The 23,923-nt window shown below is 36.7% G+C and overlaps 1 protein-coding gene across 5 annotated transcripts in view; it reads left to right on the forward strand.

Moving 5' to 3' along the window:
• Positions 1-23,312: 23,312 nt before the first annotated feature.
• Positions 23,313-23,923, forward strand: part of LOC128938026 (sodium channel protein type 1 subunit alpha) — an 88,733-nt gene continuing 88,122 nt past the window's right edge. For 4 of the 5 annotated variants that reach the window (XM_054277969.1, XM_054277972.1, XM_054277968.1 and 1 more), the window contains exon 1: positions 23,313-23,763. The gene's annotated coding sequence lies outside the window, so the exon portion shown is untranslated. The remainder of the gene's footprint in view (positions 23,764-23,923) is intronic. The other variant, XM_054277971.1, reaches the window with a different exon arrangement.

Raw genomic sequence — 23,923 nt, forward strand, 5'->3', positions numbered from 1 at the left:
CAGTGGTCTCAGGCAGGCCAAAAATATAAAATAATCTCTCCAATAATTGACATTGTGAATACCCTTTCTCTTGTCTTAACTTCTTCATGGCCCTGATGGTTGCCAAATGTGGTCTTACAGTGATTGCTGCAGCATTGCTGCAAATACTAGTAAATTAATTTATACAGATGGAAAGCAGATGCTAATGCTCTAACTATATAACATTGGAAATTGGATGTGATTTATGTGATTCTGAATAGGAGGGCAGAAAAATGCAGGCTCCTGATGGCCTCTGTCTGGAACTGCATGTACATCCAAAAAAAAAAAAAAATAATTCCAGAATGATGCTAAAGAGCTCTGTGAATTCACCAGCTTTACCACTCTTTCTCATTTATTTGAAATCAGTTACTTGAAATTTCATTTACCTATGTTGCATCAATCTTTTAGAATTCTGTTATTTTTATATAAAGACTGGAAGAACAAGGAAAGGAGAATGTTTGCTTTGAAAAGATAGTAACCAATGACATACGAAGACAAAATAATATAGTGTTGACATGATTTTTTTATTTGTATTTCAGGATTAAAACAGTTTTTCACAGTTAGACTCTACCACATATGAGGAGAGCATCCAACAGGAAATTTCAAAAGCTACATAGAGGAAGTGACAGGAAAAAAAATCATTGTGCTGATATTACTTGCTGACAGGTTATTAATATAAAGTCTTTTGCAGAAGTTAATTGGAAATTGATGAACTCTGAAAATAAAAGATTGTGCCACAGAACATGGAGTAAGAAAAATCTGCAGCAGAATGCAATTAGAAATTACTGTCTTACACATAAAACTGTTTTACTTTTGTGATTAGAGAGAATACTTCATACTAAAAGCTAGGATCAAAAAATAATTTACGTATCTGTTAATACCCAAAACACATCTATGTATATGTACCCTATTTATTCACATCTATTACTATATAAATGTCTTTAATAATTTTATAATTTAAAAATTCTCAAAATTTTATTAAGAAAAAAAGGGAAAAGGCATAATAGGAAGGCATGTGGATTGAGTTTTTCTGTATGACTTGGTACCTATTCATATTCCAGCTTCCCTTTGCCTGTTCCACTATCAGTCCCTTTCCATGAGGTGAAGGCTTCACATGGCAATTCAGACTGATGTGGTGGAATGTACTCTTTTTAAAAATCCATGATGAAGTAAAATAAAATGCCTTTTCTCCTCTGAAGAACAGAAAAAGGTTGAGTTTCCAGGTCTCCCTGGCATTGTCAGTAATATGCTGTCCAAAAACCACTTGTGCAATTCTTGGCTTTTTAAAAGTTCTGTATTAAGTCATAGGAACTGCATTTGAAAGGTTTCCTCAGTGTTTCCTCAGTATTTCCTCATACAGAGGACACAGAATAAAAAATTAGTTCTTTAGAGCTGCATTTAGTCTGCAATCTCTTTTGCCTCTGGTTTTACAGGAGTAAATTTGTGGAAGTCTAAAGGAAGAGAATGTAAGTTGGTAGGTAAGAGCCTGTACCTATCCCCCTACCTGTAGCTTCTTTCTGACTTCAGAGCAGCTCTAGTAGAGTATAATTGTGTCTCCTTTCCTTTTCCTTCCTGCTCTGTTCCCAGTCTGGAAGACAGAAGAGTTGCCTTTCAAGCAGGAAGACCACAAATCAATTTATTGTTGCAGATGATTCAAATGGTGGAGCTGAAGAGTAACTGGATCAGCTGCAGCAGTTTTTTCATGTATGACAGCGCCAGCAAATGATGGAAGGTAACCTCATTAGCAAATAGACTTCAGCAGCAATTAGAATGCATGTTAAAGAGTGAAGAGAGAAGATAATTGGTGTTTATGAACAAAAATTGGAGACAAGGTCTTTTAGGTTTTATAGGTAATTTTATTCCACATAAAATTACAACTTTATGTATGAATTCTTTAAAAAATAGATGCACAGTACTCAGACCTCCCTTGTGGAGATAAAGGACATTTAGAGGTGATTTTAAATAATGTTAAAACATGGCAAAAATACCACCTTAAAATCTCCCATTTAACTGTAAGCAGAGGCAGATAAATTTGATATTTAGAGACTGATAAACAACTTCCTCCTTTTATTTATATTTTTCATACAGAGAACTTGGTTCTATCTCTTTAAGAAGTGTCCTATCTGATGAAAGTAAGAAGTACTTGTGTGAAGTATCTGGTTTGTTCATAACTTTGTGAGTTTCTTGAGATGTGACTGCATTTTCCTAACAGTTTCAAGTCTCTAGTTAATGTTAGGACAATTTCAGCTATGAACTGCCCTAGCTCTAAAAATTTTCTCATGATGCTTTAGGGCTTTTCTGATAGCTTGCTAACCTGTAACTAATCTGGCAGAATGTGTTATAAACTTCTACTAAATTTCTAGTCTTTCTGAGCACAGCTGGAATGCTGGTCTGAAAAACCTTGAATATTACTGGCTGCTGGCCATTCTGACAGTGAAAATAAAAAGAAATGTTAGTGCCAAAAAGCCACCAGAGGCATTACCAAGCTAATCCAAGGTTTATCTGATTCCCAGGGTGAGAGACTGACCAACCAATTACTTTCTGATTCTTTCCAGCTTGTTGATTGCACATGCACTGGATAAGTCATGGTAGTTACCAAGCAGGAAGAAAGTTCTTTCAGCACACCACAAACAACTGCTCAGCACCTTAATGCTTCAATAACTCTGTAAAAGCACAACAGCCAACGAGTCCCTTCTCCACCCTGCACACTGTGGGGAGAGCTTTGAGTGCATAACCAGCAATTTCTCTGGTAGATGAGGCAGGGTTTCTCCATCCCATTTTTCTGCTCTGTTTACCAGGCTGTGAGGTGAGGGAAAAAAGTAAAGGTATGGAAAGGAAGAGGAGAAGCCCCTCAGTTCAGAAAGCTGACAGGAGCTGGAACAGTGGGGATAAAGATGAAGGAAAGGAACAAAATGAAGCAGGGCAGTAACTTCTGTTCCAGACTGTCACAGACTGAACTAGCTTAACTGGTGTAATTTAGTATTAAAAAAACCAAAAGTTGGAAAATCATAAGTCCACTGAAAATACAAACTTGATACCAGTGAGGATTCTTTAGTGTAAGAGGTATTGAGCAATTGCACAGCTTTCTTTGTATTTATAAAACATGCATGATTTAAGAGTTTCTGCCTGCTTCTGCTCAGTTTATATATTAAGGGATTACTGAAGATTTGTCTGAAATCACCTAGATCAATTGCTGTCAGTTATACTGATATGTTATGAGGAATTGTTACAATCACAGATAGTTGGTGTATTTCAATTAGCATTCCATATCATTATCTTTTCCTAATCTTAGTTGTAGCAGAGGAGTTGTTTCAGCTCATTGGTTTTATCAATGCTGTCCTGATACTTTTAGAAACTGCAATTGTTTGGGACTTTGGAAGATGTTTTAAAAACATGGGCACTTCTATGTTCCAATATAACTGAAGAATACTCCAAGGGGCTCAGAAATTTGCTAGGATGTGATGACAATTTAGTAGATCTTTCACAACTCAGCTGTAAATGGCATTGGAGGAAAGCAATGTCAAAGTGTTTATGAAAATAATTTGTTTCACTGCTGTTAAGTACTTTCAATGTTCAGGGTTTATGTAAGAGATACATTAACACAGCTGCTGGGTAGTTAATGGGCACAGGGAAGTTAGGGTCAAATCTGACCAAAAAGTGAATTTTCTTGATCTTAAGTGATTTAGAAAAAGATGTAATTCTTTACATATTATTAATACAAAATAATTTTCTTATTTTATTGACTTACATCAAATTATTTTCCAGCATTCCAGTTTCCTTCCCTACAATACAATGTATCAGTCTTGACTCTCCTGATTGAGTGTGAATATAGTAAAAGTAATACTGACAGACATAATGTTTATAAATCTAGTTATCATAAAGTAAAAATTTCATTTATGTAGGTATGCTTTATATCTCTGTGACTTTCTCATTCCCTCTTTAGAATTCTAGACATCTCTGGTGAGTAAGCTCTGGTGCTGTTGCCTCACTGTGGTTTTTGTTTCAGTAGCACTTCTGACAGCTGACATCTCTGAATTTGCTTATCCGTACTAATTGTCAAGTAGAAGGTCTAAATTAGGCCATAGTTTCACAAACATATTTAACTGCCATAAGGTGGCAATGTATGTGAAAGAAGAAGTCCTTTCCCCCCAGTTAGAAGAACCATTTATACTTTCCTACAGCAGACTGGATTGGGGAACTAAAAACGCAGTGAGAACAGTTTATCCTTAACCTAGATAATTTTTCCATTCAATTCACACTACTTCAAGTAGTATGGTGTGTTATATTTTTCTGATTCATTTGTCTCTACCATAGTTTCTAAGTGATGAAATAATGTTTATTAAAAAAGCACCCCTACAACAAATAAACAAAAGAAATAAAAAAAAAAAAAAACAACCCCAAATCCCAGGAAAATAGCACCTCAAAAACCCACAAGTAAAAACGCAAGAAAATGTGTATGGAAACTCAGAAACTCAACACCATTGTATTAGAACTTTCATTCTTTATGACCAATAGAAAACTTGTCTGTGTACACCTATTATTTCAAGTTTCAGTATATAATTTTTTGTTCTGCTAAGATGATTTTTTTGGGAAATATTTTTGTCTGTTACTGTATTGCTCTAAGCTTTCTCAGTAGTTTGGATGTGTCACCTCATAGCAAGTCTTATGTTCTTCCATAAATTTAATCATAATAATTTAAACATATTCAGGAGCAGCCTTTAAATTACATAGCTTTATTTTCCATGCCTCTGCCACTGGTAGTTTTATGGCCTCAAAAGCATGATGCAAAATTCCTTAATTTTGTCTTTCAGTCATTGAATTTGCAGCTCAGGCATTACTTTCTTCAAAGTTTTGCCCAACAGAAAACTGCTTTCGTGTTCTTTCAATGTTTTATTCACAATGATCTATTTTCTTGTCACCTCCAAAGTAGGCTATTCCTACTGTAGCTGTGTAGCTACTGATTTACCAGCCAGTCATTTCATCTGCCTGTAAGAGAATTAAAAGTTGTCTAGATGATCAATTTCACTTCAGATTGATGATTTTTAAACCTGAATCCTTTGTAGCATTTCCTGGGGGATACCTCTCCCTACCCAATGTTGCCACAAATTATTAGACCTAAGTATGGCTTCAATGCAGTCCATAATTTATACATAGTTCCACCTGTTGAGATGTGCTCATTCAGGTTATTCCAGCTTCCAAAAACACTGTCTTCCACCAGTGTAAGTTAAGGGGTGTTTGAGATAGACTAAGTCAGCACTGGCTACTTCCATTTCAGCACAGAAGAGGCTGTGCTGCAGTTCTGTGTGGAGGAATTCCATCTGTTACTCTGTTGTAGTATATTCAAATACGTTTTTGTGTGGCATGAAAATGTGCCTTGGCAGAGGCACAGTGAGATGGCATCAGGGTGGGTGTGTTGAGGCAGAGGCAGTGCCCTGGTGAGGCAGGAGGAGGAGCCAGTGTTGTGGTTTGGCAGCTACCGTAGATGAGAGATGCGATAACTTCAGTGTGTGGGAATTGTATAAAATGTGGGGTAAGGAGTGAAATGACATCCACTCAGTGAATTTACTTCCACTTTAAACTTGACTTTCACCTTTTGGTTCTGCATCCCTGTATTATTTATTCTGTGGAGATCTGTGAATTTTTACACTCATAAAAAAAATTTGAAATTGTTTGATTGGGTTGCTTTCTGTATTTTGAGTGTGCATAAAAAATGACTAGTGAAGAATGCATGGAATCTGGGGATTAATATCATTTCCTCTTGAGGATTTGCATAACTTGAAAGTGCTTCATGCATAACTGCCTTTCCCATAGCCGTGTTTTCCAAGGATCAGAAGAGATTTTTTTAAGAAGTCTTTATTCAGTTAAAGATAAATCTTTGAATTCCAGAGATCTTTTTATGAAGCAAGTGGCTTCATGACTTTTTTTTACAAAATAGGCTGTGTACATGTTTATTGCCATCCAGTTGATTTTTTCAATTTCTATGCCAATTCTATGCTAATTTTTCTTCAGGTATTCATAGTCAAAATTAGGGATTTTTATCTTTTTAATCAATTTTTCTTAAGGACATATAACAATAATATTATTAAGACACAGTCTCCCATGAGGTAGAGTATTTTCATTCTAGCATCCTGCCATCCCACTTCTAATGGCTTTTTATCACTTTTGGCTGCCTCAGTTTATCAAACTGAATTATGCCATCAGGAAGCAAACTCTACCTAAGCTGAATGGAAGGATTCCCAGATGGTGATTTTTTTAAGTCATCGTGATACAGTTATTTCACATTTGTGAAAAATCTTGAGAAATTCTCTCTGTCTCAAAACCCTCATCAGTCATTAAATTTTATGAAATGCAACTTCTAGCAGCAATATACCTTTTGATAAAGAATATACATTAATTTGCTTCTTTGAATAACCATTTTTTCTGATATGAATATATAAGCCATGCATTTGAAAATAATTGATTAACCTAATTCATACATATGTCATGTAATTATACATGTCTCAGTAATATAAAAAAAGGATGGTTTTTTTTAGCTTTAAAAGATTTAATCAGAGCAGGACTCCCCTACAAATGAATAGAATGATCCTTCTTCATTTTTGGGCTCTCTGCCACGATTCATGAGTATGGCAAAAAAATCAGACTGAACACTTTAAAATTAGATCTCACCTGTCTCTTCACAAATGCTAATAAAGTGGAAGAAATAACTTTCTTGTATTCCAGACTCAGTAAATGGGCCAAGATTTTGGGGGCTAAAATGGGGAGACTGGGCTGATTCTGCAGTATGCTTGCTGAACAGGGGGTTAGGTTTTGGAAGGAGGCTGCCAGCATGCTCTGCAGCAGTTTGCAGGTGTAAGGACAGCAACCTTCCACAGTTTGTGCTCTCGGAAATCCACTGATATTGTTAATGACTTTAAAAGAATATTGAGAAATTCAACAAATTTCTGCTTCCTTAGAGGCTTTTGGAATGAATTACCACTACAAAGTCCAGAGGTATGAACTGGTTCAAATGTCTTCTTCACTACACAGACTCAGGGAAGTGTCTGCGTTACTGTAGTGAACAGTAACAAACCTGCTAGTGGTATTTCTTACATATGTGGGAACAGATACTGATAGTGACTTTTGTGGGGTTTGTTCCAAGTACAGAATGTAAACTAATTGAATAATGAACTTTAATAATTAAAAAGAAAAGAAAAAAAGCAGCAGTATTCACGGTCACAATATTTTGGGGATTAAATGGGAGCAAAAAAAGACTCTGAATAGTACCTGGGAATTTATTATTTCAAGGTGACCGGTAGACATGTGCTTGTTATTCGTGTTTTGCTCATTTTGTTTTTTTAGGGCAAAACTGAAAGGTTGATTACATGTGCTATGCAAAGCAATGCTAGTGCATGGTAACTTGAGGAACAGGCAGGAATGGTAGCAAAAAGCTGCAGGCCGGTGGCTCCTGTAGTAGGTAATTGAGCAAAGTGTGAAGTTACTCACCTGTAAACAAAGCAGGCAGACAGTACTTTGAGCCATGTTTTACTGGTAATTAAAAACCTACATAATAAATCAGCTGCAGAGATGTACATTTATACCTGCCACATGGCTTCAGAGAGCCTGAGATTTGTGTGTTATAAAAACAGGCTGGTTCCAGAAGTTTCAGCTATGGGGAGAGATGTGGGGGTGGCAGCAAGCAGTGCAACGTCTGAAAAGCCAAGTGCCATCAACATTTGGTGACATAGTTACACCTAAGTTCATTTATGTGAATCTGTGCCTGAACCCATCACACTCAGAGTACACAGACATGTGGGAGCAGGTCCACGGGAGCTCATTTCAGTCAGATTGATGTTATTTACCTGCCTCAGTGCCAAACAGATGGGTACATCTGGGTACATTCTCTACCCTAGTACTCCCATTTTTTCCATTATTTGCTGAATGAGAAAACCAGTGGTTTGATTTTGGTGGCTTTAATAGAGATAAGCCTGATTTGCTGCTGCTTTATGAATTACAGAGCAACTGATGTGAAGGTGAACCTGTTATTCTCTGGAAGATGTAGACATAAGGAAAAATTTTCAGGTTTGGTTTTTTTTACTTCAGCATAAAACTGAAGACGCTTCTTTTGTCTCACACCTTTGCCATCCAAAGAATTCCTGGTAAGTACAACATTGAATGAAGCATTCCACTTTGTTCAGGTTTTCTTTTAAAATTTTTTCATACTTTTAATTTTATTTCAGAGGTAATTTAAAGGGGAAGTTCAAAGAAGATTATTAGATATTACTTAAAAATTCTACGTACTGTCATTTATACTATGCCTAGATTCCTCATCATTTCAGAAAATGCAAGAAATGTAAATGAACTAAAAATTATAGGGCTAAAATGCAAACAAGTTACTTCTAATTCACCTACTATGGCACTTAAACAGAGTTCTGGTAAATAGCATTTCCTCTAGTACTGTTTTTATTATTTCTTGGTGTATCTTAAGAACATTTTATTTCCTTAATTAGTGTTAATTCCAATTAAAAATTGAGGATACTACTTCATTCTGCTGATTGAAAATGAGGTACACCCCCTGTTGTAGCTTTAGAACATGGAAGGTTCTAGGGCTCTAGAAATCTCTCTAAGACTTCAGTGATTGTGAGCAGTTACCATCTGATGGTTGTTCAGCAGCCTATGTGAAATGAATTCGTAAATTTTTGGAGCAGCATAAACAAGCCTGCAATGCTGTGCTGCCTATTCTCTACATAAATAGACAGGCCAATTCTCCAGAGATGGCAGTCTGGCACCTCTCACAAGTTTGGAGTTTACTTACAATTCATTATTAATTGTTAAGTGCTTACAGCACACTTGATATTGTAAAAAGTACAAAGATACAGTCCCTGCCTGGAGGAGCTTACTTTAGAAGATAAGCAGAACCAACTTGCTCTTTTCCTACACAATAAATACAGTTTTCATTGTGTTTTGTTCAAATTCTCTTATACTCTGAGAATATGGGCTTCAAGGCAGGTTACACAACATTTCTTTACTGACTTTCCTATTACCCAGTTCAGAGTGAAAGGACTGTCAAAGCATGCCTGGCTGTATGCAGTGTGACAGGTTTCACTGTTCAGAACAATTGGTCCCAACTGCTCTTATTTCTTGTTTAAGGTTCCAAACCACTTTTGAAAGCTATCAAATTTCACGTTAATCTCCTCAGGAGGAGAAAGAATGAGTTTCTGTATGGGAAGACAAGCCAGAGCTGATGCATAGTGAATAGCAGGAGAGGCATAATATTACTTGGAAGGATCTCTGACAAGTCTGTGCCCCCTTTTCCATAAGGCAGAAAGCTTTATGATTTTATTTGGGGGGTGGGGAGAATTGGGAATTAATAGGTTAGGCAAATGTGGCAATCTCTTGAAGAAAAAAAAATATACTACTCTGCATTTAATAAGTAGGATGTGTATGATTTTATTTGTATGATTTTTTCTCAGGTGAGAATTAGTACATGGTGCATTTGGGTTTTTATATCCATGGCTATACTTGTTCCAATCCCTTTCATTGTGGAATCTCAGGCACATTCACCATTTTTTGGTGACAAAGTGTTAAATGTTAGTAACAAAGTGTTAAATGTTAAGAATTGGGGGAATGAGGGGGAATTTGTAACTAAAAATAAATGAAAAAATGGAAAAAAAATAGGCAATAGGAGGTGAATGACCTGAAGCATGTAGAGAAAGAAAAAGATATAAAAATATTCTGAAAAAAATACAGATAGAAAGGAAGTGTGATCAAATCATGACAAAGCACCTCTGCAACAGTTTTTGGGTAGTGTATGTTCTGCTTCTACTAGCCTGCTCTGTGAATGAGTCAGTTGCTTTAATAGGACAGCAGATTATAATGAAAAAAAAGGAAATATGATTGGAAGCCATCACCTTGGGGGCTCCTGTCTGGAGAGCAGTTGAGGAGCCAGGTCACAACAAGTGAGCTGGCAGATTCCTGCCTTGGCTGCCACAGATCCCACTGAAGCTGACCTGTGAGCCTGGAGCTCGTCAGGACTATGGAAGTGCTGGCTGCAAGAAAGGGAACTGCCTTCTGAGAAGGCTGGTAGGTGTGAAGAGCTGCTCAGCTTCTTCCTGATCAGTGTGTAGGAACTTAGAGATCTTGAGATAATGTTTTTAGCAAAACAGGTACTCCATGTATGCGGTTCTAAATATTTCCCCTTCTGCTAAATCAAAACTGTCTAGTCATGATCCTCCCATTAAATTCACAAATGGAAGAAATACAGATGCAAGGTTCAGAAGAAATTGGGTAAGCTCAGCTCAGAAGAATTAACACACTGCCACTCAGCTCACTAAAATGTAACGTTTCACTTCAGGACACCCGATACTCCTCGTTGACATTACAGCCCTTTTTGTTGCTTTCAGACCCTTTTACCAACACATTCAATCTATGTATCAATAATCTGTTATAAAGAGTCTGAAAGCACCACCAGTATCAACATATACTTTGCAGTAAGTGCAGTCCAAGGGGATCTTGACAAATTTACATCTGTTTTGAGGAATACCAAGCTCATCCAAGTGTAGCTTCTTTCAAAATGTATCTAATGGGGGATGATCAACTGATTCAACTCAGAAAGTACATTAGAATAGGCCACAGAAGCAAATAAGAGGTCTAGAATCAATATTTCAGACACTCTTCAACAAATTTAAGCAAAACTAGCTTTGATACTGAATACTCAAGACAACTTCGATGTAATTATCAAAACATAGATAATTGAAAGTATTCTCCATGTTTGAAGCTCTTGACTGTGTAGTCAGTTCTAAAATTAACCATCCTGGATACCATCTGAGCAACATAAATTTTAAGTGAGGGGAAAGAATCTTACTTTAGTTGTAACCATTAACACAGAGCACTGAAAGGCAATCAACATCTACAGAGTGCTGGAAAAAGAGTTTTGAATTCTCTAAAAGATGGTAATTTGCAAAATTAGGCCTAGACTTTGTTCCAACACACAAGTATTTTTATATCAAAATGGTTGGGGGAAACAACTTCAGGCATGGTGATCCACCAACCCAGCTACTTCATATTTGCTGATTGAGATTTTTCAGTAACAGGCTAAGATCTTCTGAAACTTACTTTGCTTTGCTTTTCAAGTTACTGGAATATATAATGTGTCAATCTTTTTGAAAACAGAAATGTAGATGCTAGGCATAATTGAAAGATGAAGAGGTTCTTATGGTAAACATAGCAAGCATATGTGCTTTCCTCTAGGGACTCTCCTAAACATAAGCTCACACATATGCTTTATAACAACTATAAAAAATATCTATGTTTCTGATCAGTCCTTATGTCTCATGATGAAAGGAGTTCCCACTGACAGCATATTTCCTATTCTATGTTATCTGGATTTGGCTTAGACAGGATTTTATCTCCAAATCATTTGGGTACAGGCAAGGAACCACCAAGAGACGAGGTCATAGAAATAGAAATATTTCCTAAAGTTCCTATACTGCAGCATCTGCAGGGAAATCAGACTTTGGAACCAAGAACTGCAACCTGTAAGTGTAGAGAAGCAGAGAAATGCCTATCTACATGTGTGCACCTGTCATATGAAAAAAAAAAAAAGGTTTTGCAACAGTTTATTATTTGATAATTCCCTGTTAAACTGAATAATTTGGAATGTCTACTCCCAAGAATAGTGGGTTCACAGCTATACTGGTTAAAAGAATTGGTAATGTAAGCAGGAAAGCATTCCCCCATCACTTTCATTACTGAAAATCATTGTGCTCTTTTCTGAAAAATTGTAGGAAAAAATAATATAAAAGATTATGCTTGTAATTGTTTCAGACTTCAGCCTGCAGATGCAGTCCAGGAAACTCAATGTAGCAGTACCAGTAGGCAGCTTCCCAGAGGTGCACACTGGGAATACCTCAGGAAGCAGTAAAACCTCCAAGACAGATGAGAAGTGAGACAAGCCCCTACAAAACCCTCATATATAGTTTTATACAATGTCTTCAATTATTTATTATTATAAAAGAAATTTTTAAAATGCAATCCCACCAAAAAAAGCCAAAAAGCAATCTTTAAATTAAAAACTCAGGAATTTTAATTTACCAAAACAAGTACAATTTTAAGGCAGAAAAGTTAACACTTTTTACTGTATGACATATTGCATTTTATTCAGCTACTTATTCTGGTTCTCAAATTAAGATTTATTTGGGGGAATATATTTTTTTGCTACTGGTATTCCTACTGGCCTGATAACTTTTTAGACTAAAGGTGTTATCATCCTTCTAAAGATTATTATTTTGTTTTCTTTCAAAAATTTTGTAATTTTTTCTGCACTTTGCTTGCAGGATTTCAGTTGAAAATTATCTAAAACAACCTTGGTAATTATTTTTCTAGTGATTATTATAAACTTTAAGGTCCTATGGGAGAATGTCAAATTATATGTCTATAATTACTTTGACTCCCTCCAGTTTCTGTTCAATAAAAAATTAAGATCAATAGTTCTTGGCACACAATAGCCATGCAGAGCTCCTTGTCTCTGCAGGCAAGAAATTCCAGCCTATATAAATTATGAGTTCTCTTCCTCACAAAAGCTTGCATTAAGTTGTCTGTTGTTTGCCATTCATCCATTGTGTGAATCCTCTATCTCTAAAATTATATATTTATATCAGATAGACTGCAAAGATATTTGGGAATAGGAGAAAGCTATTCTTGGGAGCATGCTGAAGGAATATTGGAAATGTTCCATAAGCTTAATACATTCCAATGGCTACTCCTAGCCAAGGAGCTGTGACTGTGTGTCTTCAGGCCCCTGTTGAGTGTGCAGCATGCAAAGCACACCAGATCAGCACTTGAATTAAGGTAAACATTACTGAAGCATTTGAAATCATGAGAGGAACTTAGAGGAACTGTGCTTTGTAGTGTGATACCATCCATGTGAGAACACCTTTTTTACTGTTCTGGGTAGCTTCAGTGTGGCTTTGGGCTTTTTTGTGGCACACCCTGGTTGTGTGTTGGACTTGGGGAAATCAACTTGCTGCTCTTTTGCACCTGCTGAGGTGCAGCAAAACCCTCCACATTTATGATTCAGTTTCATTGCCAAATTTCACCACTTATTGCTTATGGCAATGTCCAAAACATTTAATTGCCATGTGCTTGTAATACATCCAAAACAATCCCTTTGCATAATTTTTTCTTAGATCAGAAACGAACTCTTCTCTACAAAAAATATTTTAAATGAAAATTTTAAAATTTAAAGCATTAGCAAAATAGCAACACAAGTATAACTAGGAAAGTAGAGAATCATTTAGTGCTGAATTATCAAGAGTCACATCTTAGCCACATGATGACTTGCACTGCTGCTGGTACTTGTTTCCTGCTCCAAATCTCAGTTAAAATTACAGAAAATACTTTCCTACCATTCCCATATTAAGGAGCCACCACATTTCATTGAAGACAGTTGTATTATTCCTGAGGGGCTGGCATGCAGTGAGCACAGGCAAGGATGTGATCCCCAAAAGTTTATCAATAGAGATATGTGCTCAAGTTAGAGTCAAAAAGGGTTTGAGGGCCACAAAGCATTTTGTGAGGATATTCAGTGTGGTCCAAAGGTAAACAGGAGAACACACATTCAGTTTTCTTGGCACTAACAGTAGTGCTTATCACTCTTAAGGACAGATTACTGAAACAGCAGAAGAAAGATAAGCAAAACATCATTAGGATAGATGAGAAGAAAAAGAGTGAAGCAATACATTATTTTTAATATTCTGAATGCTGTCTGTTGACATACCAGGCATGGACTCCATTTTATTACTGTGTATCCAAAGTTGAAATAAATGAGATGAATCAGTGAAGACGTAATGAACAACAGTAATATTCCCTTATTGTTAGCACAACTAACAGCAAGTTTCTGAAAATATGACATTAGGAATACTGGAGAACTTCCAATCTAACTCCAAATTTATAAACACTAGAAATGACATTTTGAAGAACTATTGATTAGTTACATGACTGTCAGTTCCAAGTAAAATACTGAAGATATTTGGTTTGAACAAAAACAAAATAGAGGCTGAAGTGTTAATTATGGTAATGAGCACAAAGATAAATCTTGTCAAATTACTCTCTTTTTTGAAAAGATCATAAATCTATTTATAAAGGCAAGTGTAGAAGCATAGTTTCTTTTTTATATGTTACTAAATATCGTACACTTAAAACACTTTGGATGCAAGTGATCAAATTAGGTGGGCTACAGGCTGGGCTGATAGATCTAAAAATATTACTAATGAAGAGATGTATCTCAGTGGTATTGTTTCTAGGAAGGACCCTCTAGAAAGAGATTCTTTATTTGGTGTAGTTAATATTTTTGTCATTTATGCGCACTATGCTGTTATGTTTTTGATGGTAAAGTTTTCAGATGACATGGAAGAAGGAACAAATTTAATAAGATTGGTATTTCAAGGCAAGCTGCATAGTCTGGTTTAAATCTTGCTGCTGAAAACACCAAATTTGAAGGTAGTCAAATGCAAGGTACAAGAATTGGGAATTCAAAGTTAATGGCCTGGGCAAGAAGGCCAATGTGCTACTGTGATGATGGGAATGGAGAGCAGCAAGTAGAAGCAGGGACATGAGCATGGTATGAGCTGGAACATGTGGCACTGGTGAGGTTTCTTTAAAATATTCTGCCTTTTGTTTAAGGAGTTTAAAGGTCTATTAACAGATTGTGTGAGATGCAAAAATGTGTTTTGAAGGACTGGCAATGAGATTTAAACCAAGCTTAAATAATTCAGCTTATGAACTTGATGAAAAGAAAATTAAAGATGTATTATGGTGGGTGGAGAAGCTATTACTTCTGGGAACTCCCCAGCTCATCTGATAATGGAATATTTTCTAAAAAACAGCAGTTGATACTAGATGAGTTCACGTTATAAAATGCAGTTTATTTTAAATAAGTGTTGGAACAGCTGATGCAAAAGGCAGTGGACATAGAACCTGTCTGGGCCTTTGATTCATATTCAGAGCAAATCAAATTTAAATTCTTCACTTCCATCATACAATTTGCTAACTTAGCAATGCCTCTTTTCCCTTCATTTTTAAAGAAGCTTTTTCCTATGATGAATAGGAGCAGTTCTGATTTAAGATTCGTGTTATAATCAAATTATATAGTTTAGATGTCATGAAACAACTTCTGCAAGATGCATAATTTAGTCTATATTCTGTTTATTTTTTTTCCTCTGAATTTCTTTGAGGAAGTTTAAATTAGCACTGGGAATTAGCTACCAAAATATACCTGTAGTCTGAAGGACTAGTGAGCCAGCTGTATCTTTCTCATGAACTCAGCTTTAAAGTGGTTGTTGAGCTTTAGGGCTGCAGCTCATATCAGCAAGAAGGGAAGGGGAAGTCCTTGAAATCTTTCTTCTGCAGCACAGGACATATTGATACATTTCATCTAGCAATCACTTACCATAGAAGCATTTGTTGTGACTTTTTTGTCTTCCTTCTATGACCTTTGTCACCCAATTATTTAATTTCATTCTGATTCCAGTCAAAATAAATAAATTATGGTTTCATTAGAAGGGTAAATGAGATAAATCCAGTGGAATAAGGCTGAGACTAGACATTCTAGCCCATGAGGCCTGAAGTTCTATGAAGCAATGTTGGTTTTATTTTCCATTTTTTTCCTAAAATTACTGCATTATCTGAATGTGGCTTCAATTGAGTAAACTTAACATGGATTAGCATTCCTTTCTATACTGGCATTGAAAATGCTTAAGAACAGCTCTTGGCAATGGCAGATTTAATCATACTGCTCCAATTCTAGACTGACATGGCAATTCCAGCAGACTCAGAGTAACAAAGAGAGGGGGACACAGGTTGTAGAAATAAAATATCACTATAGCCTCCCAACCAAAATCAGGGTAATCCTGCTAAAGCTCAAGCATCCTCACAGAAGTGCTATGTTTAAAAGGGAAAAATAAAAAATTACTCATGCTGTTCTCTTAGTCTTAAAGGAGGAGGTAATGAAAGTTCAGTGGCAAACTCAATGTTTTCAGGAAGCTGTGAATCAAGACAGAAATCCTGGAGGAAGGTCTGAGAGCTGAAGTAATGGGCAGATAAATGCTTCTGTTCTAGTTTCTATTCTAATGACACTTGGAGACATGGTTTAGTGGTGAACACAGTGGTGCTGGGTTAATGGTTGGATGCAATGTTAGAGGTCTTTTCCAGCCTAAATTATTCTGTGATTCTGTTTGAGCTCCACAGAAATTCTGATATGTATTGTGAGAAAGAGCTCAATCTCCTTCCCAGAGGACTCTTTTAGACCTGGAGCTTTCAGAAGGTTTCAGCCAGTTGTTCTCTGGTGATAGAATAGAGAGATTTGCATTGTTTGATTTCCTCTGCAAGTCCACCTTTGGACACAAGGAGACCAAAATCTGCATTTTGCAAGGCAATGATTCAAAGCTGACATAAATTGAGGTGCTGGTTCTGGGAGGAAGATAGTCTCTGTCAGGACTGTGATAAGCATCCCAATACTGCACTGTAAGCAACTGAAGGAGGAAGAGTAGAAACTTGTCTTTCTCAAGGTCACATTGCCACAGCTTCCAATAAAATTTAAAAACTGTTAAAGTAAATATGATCAAGGAAAGAATTTTCTTCATTAAAGTACCTTAAACAACAGAAATTGCTGAATTCAGCTGAGATGACCTGTTAAAAATAGGAACAAAAAAGTATTTGCCTTTATTGACTTCTAAGGACTTAGTGATTTTAGAATATACAGCTGAATTTTGAAGTATTACCAGCTGGGAAGATTGAGAAAGGGAGAATTCCTTCAGTAGATTTCTCTCAGATATCATTGCTTTACAGTGTGGAATCAATTTGAAATAGATTAGCATAAAGAGCTAATATCATTTGATGATGAGGCATTTTAGGCATTGCTTTTGTCTGTTTATGGCTGGTTTTGTTTGTTTGTTTGATTTACTCTGCCTGAAATCAAGCCAGAGTAGCTTACAAGGACGTTTAGTTTACTTTCTCACATAAGGGAAGGAAAAAAGAGACAGCTGCATCAAAAAGTTGAGCAGGATAAGCAAATATAACAGACTTTGATGTCACTTTGTCCTGCAAACGTCAAAATGCTATTCTTGATTTTGCAATTATTGTGTTAATTGTTTTTATTTCAGAGTTTACTTAAATGAAAAATCAATGGTAGCCAAAATAGTACTTATTCTGACAGATAAAACAAATGTTTTAAAAGAAGGCATTTTAGAAGTTACTGAATTTTCTTTAGAGGAGATAATATTCATATCTTTTTAACGCTTTTGGGCAGCGCTGCTAAGCTCAGCATTAGGCAAAGGATCACTTAAGTGTGAAATGTGTATGCAAACCTAAGGTGCTGGCAAGGATGTATCTTGCTTTGTAAATAATAAAGCACTGGTTATCAATCAGCAAAGGACTGGAACCTCAGAACCTGGGATTTGCAGATTATCACTGACAGCCCCTGAATTCTCCTGCTCTACATGGGACTACCATCAACCCACAGAGATTTGGGACATCTGGTGCATTGGACCACTGTGTCATGCAGCACTGAATGAAGGTTGATGTGTTTAGTACAAAGGTATTATCCTGAAAACTTGTCTCCTTCTTACTGAGCTTTATCTTTGGGTTGGTGAAGGAGAAATGGAGACAGAAGCACACCCTGACCTAGATGCCTGAGCACCATCTGTATTCACTCTACCTAGTTTGAAGGCTGAACAGTGTCTTGCCTATGAGAGCCTTTAGTGTGCAAGTTCCAAATTTGGATGAGGAATACATAACACAAAGAGCTTTGGTTACTGCTCAGTAAGTCCTCTGTGGAAAATACCTACAGACACTAGAGACTTGAAAAGTTACCTGAGACACAGGCTTCAGATTTACCTAATTGTGAGCTCTTATATTGTAAACTATGCCCAAGTGACTAGGAACATCTTGGGAAGAAAAGCAAGAAACCAAAAGGGAATCTGTATTATTTCCTGGAAGCATCCAAATGATGGAAATAAGAGGAACAAGAATATAGGAGCTGGAACAATTTCTTTGGTGGTAACCGAAGAGATCTGTTGAAAACATTTAACAACTTGCCCACCCTTTTGTTACCCTGCAGTTATTAATCATATTTCTAAAATTTGTGGTAAAGCAAAATGCAAGAAGTATCACTTTTCTATAAAGAATTATATCTGAATTATTTTTCTTCCCAAAAATATAGACATTTCAAAGGCTTGAAAAGACATTAAAACTTCATGAAAGTAATATCGTTTGTTTGACTGGTCTGGGCCATGTCAATTAAAGAAAGACAGAAATAAGGTACTTGGATCCAGAATGAAACTGAAGTGATGGATTTATGCCTTTTAGCCAAAAGTGAGTACTGATTGTATCTTCATGTGTTGCTAGAGGGGATAACCAGTCTTGCAAACACGTTTGCTGTAGTAGGTCCTTCAGGATTTTGTGTTAGCCAGTTCTGCATCTGTGTTAAATCAATATCACAAATGGTGCATGCTGGGGGCTATTTAGGAGGGGTTTGGGAAAAAAAAAAGGAGAAAAAAAAAGGAGAAAAAAAAGGCACCTTATTGCTTTTAGTGCTAATGGTACATTTATTATGCTGAACCATAAATCTGTTTTGCCTGATACTGTTCTTAGGCATCAATAACTCATGGCTTGGAGTTCAAGGTACTACCACTACAATTTCTAGAAATGTTCTGATGAATGACTGACAACTTAACTCCAAAACTAAGTGTCATTCTTTTTTTTTCTCTTAGGCTCATAAAACTTAGTTTGGGGAGATGCTAAAAATAATTTAATTGCAAATTCAACATCCTGGAATCAGTGACACAAGAAAATCCAGCAGAAAAGCCTGCCAGTACTAATTATTTTCAGTTGATAAAGATCATTCATCTAGTCAAAATAAATAGGCATATTTATTGAATTGTTAATTAACTGCTATTTCATTTTTCAACTTTTTTCTTTCCTCTTATTTTTGCCATTCTCTTTTAGTATTAATATGCAAAACAGCAGATGGTTTTTTATGAGATAAGTACAAAAATAGTCACTTGGGAAATCAGTTTATAGGCACTCTCAGAGGTATAATAGGCAACCCTATAAATCTCACAAAGAATCTTGAAAAGGAATTTAAAAGACTATCATAGCTAGTTTTATTGTAGAGGAAGAGATGTCAAAGAGAAATGAAAGAACAGTCTATGAATATTCAGATTACTGTGACCTTGACCTATTTAATGTTCATAGTTTAATTGTAGAAGGTTTTATGCTTAATTGGATTATAATTTTTTAGTAATTTTCTGGGGTAATGTATATTGTTAAATATCAGAAACTGCATGTGAGCACAAAATTGCCAAATTAGTGATACCCATCTGAGGAGTATCCACTGAATTCGAGTGTTCAGTGTTCACCTTTCATGACTGGAATATTTCATCATTTGGGGGAAAATCAGGGACCTTCTTGTGTATATGTAGGGCACTAAATATTGTCAAATGCTAAGGAAAGGAGGCTTGAAAACATTGACACATCTTAACATCTAAATTGTACAATTTGTTTGGAAATATGACCGCTTTTTAAAATGCTGTTTCATTCAGCTGCAAGGTTGGTAAGGTATCATTTAAGGACAAAAAGGTATTTAGAGATGTTGTTCTGCCTATTTGAATATTGATGTTAGTCAGATAGGTGGAAGTTCAGCCAACTAAAAGAGAAAATCATTCCTCTTTGACTAGTCCTCCAGTGGTCTTCATTGTGATATGACTGGGTCAATTAATAAAAAAATACATGCAGAGTCAATTGAGGTCTTGAGCTGCTAGATAATATTTGAACAAAGAAATCAAAAGTTTTTGCTACCTGTTTCAAAAAGGAGGTGTTATGCATTTGTAGGTTTTGCTTACAGAATTAGCACATGCAGAGAAATGGTCAAAGTCTTCAGAGAGACTTGGGTAGAGGACTGCTGTAAGGAATCCCCCTCCTCCTCCATTTACAGGACTATGTGTTATCAGGTCTAAATGCAGGAGTTTATTTTTTGAAGACTTTGAGCCATTGTTTACACATTTCAGCATGACTCACTTGTGCAGGTTGTTCAGGAACACAAGTGATGAATTATTTTGAGAAAAGAAAGAAAGGTCACAGAGAAGGACAAAAAAAAACGCCAAAAACCTGCACCACAAGATATTGTAGTTGTCTCTCCAGTCACTGATACCAGAGCATTTTAGTGTTTCAGCAGATCCCAAATGGAATCTATATTAGTATGAGCAAACCTCAAGTAATGATTTATTTATGTGCAAGGCATCTTAAGAGCAAGGTGTCTAAAAAAACATTGTCCTGTTTACTCAAGGTTGTTGGCAGGAGTAAGGTCTATGAGATACTGCTTTCTTCATTTCAGCATGGAATAGAAAGAACCTTGTGGAAATAAACTCAGCAAGTAAGGGCAATTTAGTGACAAGCTCTGCAAACTTCTATTGCCGTATTTTCCATAAAAGAACCATTCCAGAATTTGTTTCACAGGCTTACAGACTTCTGTAATAATGACTAGCATTATCTTCCTAATGTGTGTAGCAAGAGTTTATGTAGTTTTTAACTCCTCACATTAAGCCCCCAAACATTCATATTTTCATCTCCATACTCATGAGGGGTTGTCTAGTCCATTCTTCTTTTCCAATCAGCAGATTTTTCTGCAGTAATTTTTCAAAAGACTACAGTTTTTAAAAGGGTTTTTTTCAAACTGCATTTACTTTATTTACTTTGACCATCTATCTGCTGAGGCATCAGAATAATTAATATGCTAGTTGAGTATTATGTAAACTTGACTTATTTTCTTACCCCTGTCAAGCATTAGCCATTAATACTCACATTAATACAGTGCAGCTGGCTCAGAAAAAAGTCTTTTGCTGAAAGTTCTACATGTCAACAATTTCTGTATCAATTTTTTTAGATGGTCTTGACTTGCCAGCAGATTTGACCCAAGGAAAAATGCTTATAGGAGTTACTGTAAACTGAAAAGTACTGTGGCTCAATGGAGGAGCAATTTGGCTACTACCTGAGAGAAGTAAACAGTATTTATACTCCAGACAAAAGCTATGGCTTTCAGGTGTATGTTGAATGACAAAACTTCATGTTTGCAAACCATTACACTGGATTTACTTATCCAGACTCTGATGAGGCTGTTCTCTGGTTGGATACACAGTTGTAGGAAATATAATGGAAAATAAGACTGGAAAACTTTGCAGGAATATCTGATTCATCATTTAGCCCAAAGATGGAATCAGCTGTATCAAACTTAGACAACTGAACTGAACTGCAACATCAAGCAAACTGTATATTGCCTTTGCAATGCTGCCAGCCAAATTTGCATTCTGTTCATTTAGGTAGCTTTTTCTACTCAGTTTCCGTGGATTAGGTTGGGTAACCTGTATTTTACCAATGAACTTTCTTTATTTTCCTACCTGATGCAGTCAACATTTGGTTATCTCTAGTTGGACTGTCCCATTTGGTTATCTCTAGTTGGACTGTCCTGTCCAGTGCCATGGCTGTGGAGGCACCTGAGCTCCCCTTAGGTGAGTACTTTGTCTGCTTTGCTGTTTGGAGTGCTGTGACCAACAGAATTGTTGGTTTTGCACCTTAAACTTTTTGTGTATGTTTCCAAAGCCTAATACAGGTCATGATATTTTCAACTCTTGATTAACCCAGGCCAAGTATGTAAGCAGATTTTTTCTAAAGCAAGAACTCTTACTTAACACTTGAAACACACCAAAAGTCGAGGTTGGTGCATACAAATGATGTAAAGTTTGAATACATACTCCTCATTAGCAGTCTAAACCAATATGTAAAAAATTGAATGCTCCAAGGTATTTTTAATGTTATTTTCTGAAGATTGGAAAAACAGTTACTGTTTTCAAATACAGAAATAATTGGTTTTTAAAAATAATTCTTAAATTATGATTTTCTTGCTTTTTTATTTCTTCCACATTCTGCTTAACTCAGGGCATGCTAGCTGTAGGTCTTATTAGGAATCTGCCTTTTATATTAAATGCTTCTGACTTTTTTCTTTTTTTCCTTTTTGTTTTTTTGATTCTCAAGAAAGGAAAAAAGGAAAGCATTCAACAAGAGACAATGAAAATATATATTTCAAAACCAGTGAAAACCAAGCTTTTTTTTTACCTGATGAAATTCGATGGAAAAGTCATTGTAAGTTTATCTCAAAAGAAGAAATATAAATTAGATAGATTTGGAAAAAAAAATTTGTATTGTTTTTATCTCTTTCACCTTGATTTTCCCTTTTGAGATGAGACCTTAAGTCATGTTTAGTCTAGGAGGACATAACTAATAATAATAGAGTCTGTACCTAACCTGACTTCGTAAACCCCAGTCAATGTTCCATATTGAGACTTAAAACTTTTCTTGACCTGTCTTTTAATGTTGCCATGGGATTTTGCGTCCAGTTGCATTTACTCTTATGTCTAATCAAGCAGTCTCAAGTATAACCACAAAACATCTTAGTGAAACCTTTACCTTCTTTTGTAAAGAGAAACTTTATCAAAATATTAGTTCAAGAATAATTTGTATATGCATTGTATGTATCTAAGCTTCCTTAGTTACTATTGAAGCATTAAAATGAAATAAATTATGGAGTACAAGTTACATGTAATAGTTTTAGTTTATATAAAGTAAGCTTTTGTAAACAAGGTTATGTAGGTTTTAATGGCTGGTTAAGCCTGAATACTTGTTTCTCCTGTTGTGCCCTGCACAGAAGTGACCCAAACAATAATAAACTATGAAATATACAAAGGCTCCTCAAAAAAAAAGAGAAAAAAAGCGGAGAAACATCAGAAATTACCGTAAATGTCTTCACAACAGATAATATATCTTACCCATCATTTTCTTGTAAAATCAAACCTTTGTAATAGAAGCAGTTTAACCCCTGTAACACCACGTACAACAGGTAAAAAATGGGTACTTTCCAGAAACTAACCTGCATGCAGTAAGATTTCTTGGAGGGAATAGCAATTCCCTTTGGAAACGCATCCCAGAGTTTCTCTTGTAGCGATGCTTCCCCTGTACTCACCGCAGTGAGCCGTGGCCAGGCAGAGGTGTGCGGGAGCAGCGTGTCCCTCGCGTCCCTGGCTGCTCTGCCGCGCTGCTGGGGCTGCAGCTGAGCAGTGCTGCAGGCACCCTGTGGCAGGAGCTCTGCTGCCTGTGAGCAGGTACAGCTGCAGCTGAGCAGTGCTGCAGGCACCCTGTGGCAGGAGCTCTGCTGCCTGTGAGCAGGTACAGCTGCAGCTCCTGCAGACACCCTGTGACGGGAGCTCTGCTGCTTTGGAGCAGGTACAGCTGCAGTTTCAGCTCCTGCAGACACCCTGTGACGGGAGCTCTGCTGCTTTGGAGCAGGTACAGCTGCAGTTTCAGCTCCTGCTGCCTGCCTCACACTTGGAACACCCTCGCTCCTTCCGGTCATTCGTTCCAGGGGAGGAATGACAGCAGCATTTCTGAGCTGTTCTTGTGTTTTCTCCCAGAGCAGTCAGGGAAAGCAGACTTCGTGATCTCCATGCTAACTACCAGCCTGCCTGCTGCCAGTTCTCCCTACTTCTGCCAGTGATGACATTCAGCTTGCTCCTCCACACAGGATACAGCACTGCTTCCTCATTATGTAAGGCAGTCTAGGTCAAGTGTAGGAGAGACACTGCTGGCCTGAGCAAGCTGCTGGATTGCTCCCTCAGCTTCATGGGGTCTGGAAGCTGGATCCTCATCTTTGCTACTTCTTCTTGGGTGAGTGTTTTTTGCATGATTTTAGTGGATACTGTGCTGCTTTTCCATGCAGATAGCTGTCAGCCATGCTGTGAATTGCAGAGATCATTTCTTAGGTGAAACCAGCTCTGTCAGCATGATTGAATTAACACAGTAGTTCTTCTAGGCGCATCAGTCTTAA

This window comes from Melozone crissalis, unplaced genomic scaffold (assembly GCF_028551555.1).
Source record: "Melozone crissalis strain CALT ecotype California unplaced genomic scaffold, PUWL_Pcris_2 ptg000023l_1, whole genome shotgun sequence".
NCBI classification, from domain to species: domain Eukaryota; kingdom Metazoa; phylum Chordata; class Aves; order Passeriformes; family Passerellidae; genus Melozone; species Melozone crissalis.